We start from the raw sequence: 6,205 nt of genomic DNA on the forward strand, positions 1-6,205 counted from the left end.
CTGTTTCATTTCTATTAAGGGACAAACCTTGAAGGATTCCACATAGAAAATTGTCAGGAATCAGCCTTAGTTCCGAATCCATGAAATTCTACAGCAGAACATCATTCCCACACATTCTCCATCGTATCCCAAGCTATACTTAGGATTGTCAATGATGAAATACATCACAAGCACTCGATCTAGATCCCGACACACTTTTGAGGTTAAACCCTGAAAGTATTACTCGAGGAACCCCAATTGTAGCCGTAACCGTAGCCATAAGTTCGTCTTGAACTTCTTCCCATAGCCAATCCCCAGAAAAGAGGAGACTTTTCTTTTTGGAGCGGAGGGGCGTAGGGGTTCCCACAGATCTCCCCTCGAAGCCAAACACTTGACTGGGCCTCTGCCAGCCCTGCCCCCTTTTCGAGGAGGGGTCGGTGTCGATCCGGCGGTTGGCTGTACAAGCATTTAGGGCCGAGAAAATTTGACATTTCCCTGCACTTAACTGTCACATAAAGTGTTAAACGAAATGAGCCAAAGGACTGGGAGAGTGAGGCGGTGAGGCAGTGAGGGGCTGAGGGGGCAGCCACAAAAACGGGCCGAACACTTGAGTTTTCGATTGGGATTTTGGTGGCATGGCAGCAGCGGCGGCGACCCCATTGTGCATCACTCGGCACCACCATCGACCATCGCGACACAGCACTACCACCACCACCAGCACCAGCACCAGCACCAGCACCAGCACTTCTGCAGCGTGCAACATACTACATGCAACATACAACACCACCGAACACCGCACTTTAGAAGCGGCAAAAGTATTTATGTTGTCATTACTTTTGGTTCAGTTTCGAATCGAATTGGTTTCGGGTTCGGGTTCGGTTCGGTTCTCCTTTTCTTTTCTTCTTTGGTTTTGTTCGGGGGAAAAGTGGAAAAGTGGAAATGTGGAATGCCGCGCGCAAAGTTTACTGCTAATTAAAAATTGTGGAAAAACGAGAGAAAACATGCATGCAATCCAATCCGAGATCCGATGGGAACCCATCTGGAGATCTATCCCCCTTCAAGGGGAAAATAAAGGATTGCATTGTGTGTTTTCCCACCGCTCGGGCAGGAGGGTGTCCTCTCACTTTTGGGGTATCCTTGGCTCTAAAATGGATATTAATTGACAGAGTTAATGACAGCCGCCTGTCGACTTCCTTCCCATTCGATCTGCAACGTGGGTCTGCTCTCTACGAGTACTTTATGTGGGTACCAGCAGGCGAGAATCGACAGGGAGAGGGAGTTCCGCATCGCATTGAATAGAATTGCAATTCCTGAATACGTATGATCGACAAATCCAATTTAAATGAAGAGCTCTCCGTTCCTGGGCGAGAGCAGTGGGTGTATCCAAGAGCCTGGGAAGAAATCCTTCAGACTTATGCGGGACACCGAAATGGTAATTGAAGGTACTCCACGCCGATGCGAGTGCCCTTCCTTCCTTCCTAAATTGATTTCGTAATGAGGGTCAATGGGGAAGCCTCTCCTTTGGGAGCGTCTAGATTAAGGTTCGATGGAGATTACGATCTATAGAGATGGGAATGGAAATGGAGATTTTACTCTGCAAGGATTGGTAATCAATAGACTCTCGGGCTCTCAGAAAAGGCTGGTGTATGAAGTCATTCGGCAATTTCTGATTTCTGGATAATACAGCACTTATACTAATCATTAAACAACTAAAAAGCTTTCAACTTCTAATAAAGTAGAAAAAAATCCCGATTTGTGCTGTAAAAATGTTTTCGAAATATTTTCTCATACCTTTTTGAATATATTCTATACTGGATCCATACGTATTTTCTTGAAATATATCTTCAATCGCTCTCTGGGTTTCATATTTAAGTTTTAGGAATATGCTTTATTATTTGGAAGAAAGATTTATGCACTTTAGATACAGATACACTCCCCGACACTTGAATACGACATACTAAAATGTACACTTTAGGCACCAATATTTCCGGCACAAGCCATAGAAAACGGTGAATTTGAATTTTCCTCAAATCTCTATTCAATTTAGCATAAATTAAAAAAAAAATAATAGCAATATTCATCTAAGTAGATTGAGGAAAAAAAATTTAATTGACATAACTCAAATTTCCGCTCCCAAAAAATGCGACACTTGAATACGACATTCACATTGAAAAATTTTTTATTTTGGATGTGGTCGCGACCGGACATTGAATAAATTCTCAAAAATCAATTAGGGTGTCCTTATTACGAGAAAAAAATGTGGGTTATGGTAAGTCCTTTTCAAAGGACGAAAGCTCCACAATAAAAGCCTCGAAGGAAGTAGGTCCATCAATAATGAAAATAAGTGATGAAATTGGTAAAACTAGGCGTGTTCTGAGTGATTTCATAAAGAACGGGTCAAATTATGGCAAAAACATAAAAAACCGAACCAAAATTGCTACTTCCGAGACCTCCATAAGATCTCATCTGCGAGCCGCATCTAAAAAACACGACTAAAACTCGATTTAAAAATCGAAAACTGTACTTTTAGCTAGTGCTAAAATAATAAAACATGTTTTTTCGAAGACTCCACACCATAAGGGACTGTAATTAATGAAAAACCCCTCAACTTTGATGCATATTTGACAAACTCGACTTAATGAAAAATCAACTGGTCCACGCCGTTTTAGGATCTTGCTCACCACAGAATAATAGCGCTCACACTGCTGTGAAAACGATCCAATTATAATTCTTCTTTACTCCTCACTTCCTTTACTTCCTTGAGTCCTTATAAATATAAAAAAGAAACCCTTATGACCCTTCAAATTAAAATTTTTGTCCCTTTGAAAATGCTATATAGCGACAGTCTCTACTCCACGCCATATGAATATGCAAAAGTACGGGAGTATTCTAAGTTTTGGTCCGTTGGCTGAGGTTTTTTATTAATTACAGTCCCTTATGGTGTGGAGTCTTCGAAAAAACATGTTTTATTATTTTAGCACTAGCTAAAAGTACAGTTTTAGATTTTTAAATCGAGTTTTAGTCGTGTTTTTTAGATGCGGCTCGCAGATGAGATCTTATGGAGGTCTCGGAAGTAGCAATTTTGGTTCGGTTTTTTATGTTTTTGCCATAATTTGACCCGTTCTTTATGAAATCACTCAGAACACACCTAGTTTTACCAATTTCATCACTTATTTTCATTATTGATGGACCTACTTCCTTCGAGGCTTTTATTGTGGAGCTTTCGTCCTTTGAAAAGGACTTACCATAACCCACATTTTTTTCTCGTAATAAGGACACCCTAATTGATTTTTGAGAATTTATTCAATGTCCGGTCGCGACCACATCCAAAATAAAAAATTTTTCAATGTGAATGTCGTATTCAAGTGTCGCATTTTTTGGGAGCGGAAATTTGAGTTATGTCAATTAAATTTTTTTTCTCAATCTACTTAGATGAATATTGCTATTGTTTTTTTTTAAATTTATGCTAAATTGAATAGAGATTTGAGGAAATTCAAATTCACCGTTTTCTATGGCTTGTGCCCTAAATATTGGTGCCTAAAGTGTACATTTTAGTATGTCGTATTCAAGTGTCGGGGAGTGTACATTAAGACTAAGCTGCAGATACAATCAAGTTAAGGAATATATATATTTTCGTTAGATCTTTGTGCGATTCCCTTGAGGAAACGGGTTTATGATTTGTAGAGACCAATATTTTAAGTAAAAATACGTATTATAGAGACACAGAAATGTTCTCAAACAGATGCCGAACAAAGAGAAAGATATATCTATTCATGTCCAAGAAATTTGTATATTATTATCTGAGGAAAATCATTTCAACTGCCTTTGCAGCAGATTCTTATAGCCCGTCTCGTTGCCCCACACACCCACACAGTGCCCCCCAACCCACTTGCGCTACTCCCCCAGCTCGTGGCACCATCTCTTACCACCTCCGAGCAGCCAATCAAGCGCGGGCAACAGGTGCAACGAAAGGCGAAGCAAAATGTGGCGCACCTATGGTGGCGTCGGGCGAGGCATCGCACCTCGTCGCTCATTAAGAGCTCGGCGGCAGCACCCACGCCAACGCAGCAGTCGCACACACACACACACACACAGATACACCCAACAGCCGCAAAGAGAGGGAAAGAGAGAGGAGAGGCAATGAGCGGAGCGGCAACTAATTAACATACAAAATGAATGCGACGGCAAAAACAAAAAGAACACACAAAAAATGCCCCCCCTCTCCCACCCGTTAACCGCTCTCCATAGCCATAGCCCTCTCCCTCTCTCTCTCTTTCTCTCTCTGGCTTACCTTCTCACACGCTCTGGGCCTCCTCTCTCCCTCTCTCACACACATTCACACGCTCTCTGGCAAAAGTGAGAAAATTATGAGGCTCCACCTATTTTACACTTACACACACACACACATACACACAAAGAGAGTACCTCTCGTGCATGTGCGGCTCTGAAGGTGTGTGTTTACTAGTGGTGGTAGAGGGGGGAGGGCAAAACACATGTTAACCGCATTAAAAAATTAAATATACAAATTGTTTATTATGTTGCTGGAGAACCGCTGCTTGTAGGGCTCTTTGTGTGTAAAGAGGGGGAACGAGAGAGAGGCTGAGTATCCATGAGTGCGAGACAGGGTATCCATACGATCTGCCACAGAAAGGGTATCTGGAATAACTTCAGCAAAGAATACAGAAGAAAAGGAGCGAAACAGAATGAAGAGAAGACCCGAAATGAAACATCACCGAATGGATAGCCCCACAACTTGTTGATGGAGCCACAATCACAATCCCCAGTTCCCATTCCCCCAAAAGATTCCCGCCATTCGCATTCGTTCATTCTCTCTCGTGGATCATTTCATTAGAAATTCTTAATTTCTTTCAAGATTTGTACACATTTTCGTGCTTTGTTCTGTTCTCATTCCGATGCCGATTCTGATGGCCATGATGGACATTCTCAAGAACCCCAACTAAGAGCCCCAAGATCTTCGCTTTGGGCCACACATCAGCGAAATGTCATGAATGTGTGGCAATGTTTTTGATATTTCTTACCAGGAAATCCCCTTCTGGCACATACTTCTGTGGAGTGGAGCGAGAGAAGAGAGATATGGGATATGGGATATGGGAGAGAATTTTGCAATCGCAAGTGCAAATGAGTTTATCCGTTATCGCCAAAGAGAGGCATGGCCAAGGGGCGAGGGTAGGGGATTCCCTTTGAAAAAGTTCCCTTAAACTCAAGAAAAAACCACTATTCCTAAAAGGAGTTCCCAGAATTAATGGAAAGAGCAAGGAAGATGATTAATCAAATCTGTTCTTCAAACGGGAAAATATTTGTGTAAAGTTTTTTTAGAAATACTTAAAATTTAAGTTTTCATTTAATCTTCTATTTGGAAATGGTCTAAGAATTTAAAGAACCCTTTTCTTAAGAGTTAAATAGATTATGGATTATACATTACAGTCCTGTGATTTGATGCAGAGATTCCTGAAAATAAAAATTTAGCTAAAAATAAATAATCTAAAGAATGTAAATATTCCTAATTATGCTAATATTCCAACGCCAATGAGAAAATTCTTATAGAAAAAAGTAAACAGTGGGAGAACAGAACAGAAATTTAATATTAATAATCCCAAAGCATTCAAAAATATCTAAAGCTTCAAGAATCAACATTCCAGATGCTTTTTCTTTTCCGAATCAACAACTTCGAACCTGTGCCTACAAACGGGTCTAATCTCAGCGAATTAATTCCTCCAATAAATGCAATAATCCCTAAAAAGGCAAATATTTTGCATGATTTAATTAGAGGACGAATGAAAACTCAATGGAAAAGCGCTAGCCAAAGTCCGTGAGTCAATAGCGAAACATAATAATTCTGCATTCGACCAAATGTTATTATAATTAAATCCAGTGGCAGTGGCAGCGGCAGCGGCAGCACGAAACCCGTATTGCCCGTATTCCCGTGCCATATGTCGCACCCTTACGTGACGCGACGGGACGTGGCTGGCTTACGTCAGGGCATTGCAGGAGGAGAAGTCTAACAGAGGGCTAACAGAGGGCTAACATTTACGATAAAGCACTGGCAGAGCAGACTGTTAGCGCCGCCGTTGCCTTTACCGTTTCCGACTGTTAGATTCTGAGAACGAGGTTCTGCTCTGAACGTGCTGCTCTGGTGGTGGCTAACGCATACACACACTCGCGGGGCAGAGACACCCTCACATAGATACAATATACATGCAGGCCG

Source organism: Drosophila pseudoobscura, chromosome 2 (genome assembly GCF_009870125.1).
Source record: "Drosophila pseudoobscura strain MV-25-SWS-2005 chromosome 2, UCI_Dpse_MV25, whole genome shotgun sequence".
NCBI classification, from domain to species: Eukaryota; Metazoa; Arthropoda; class Insecta; order Diptera; family Drosophilidae; genus Drosophila; species Drosophila pseudoobscura.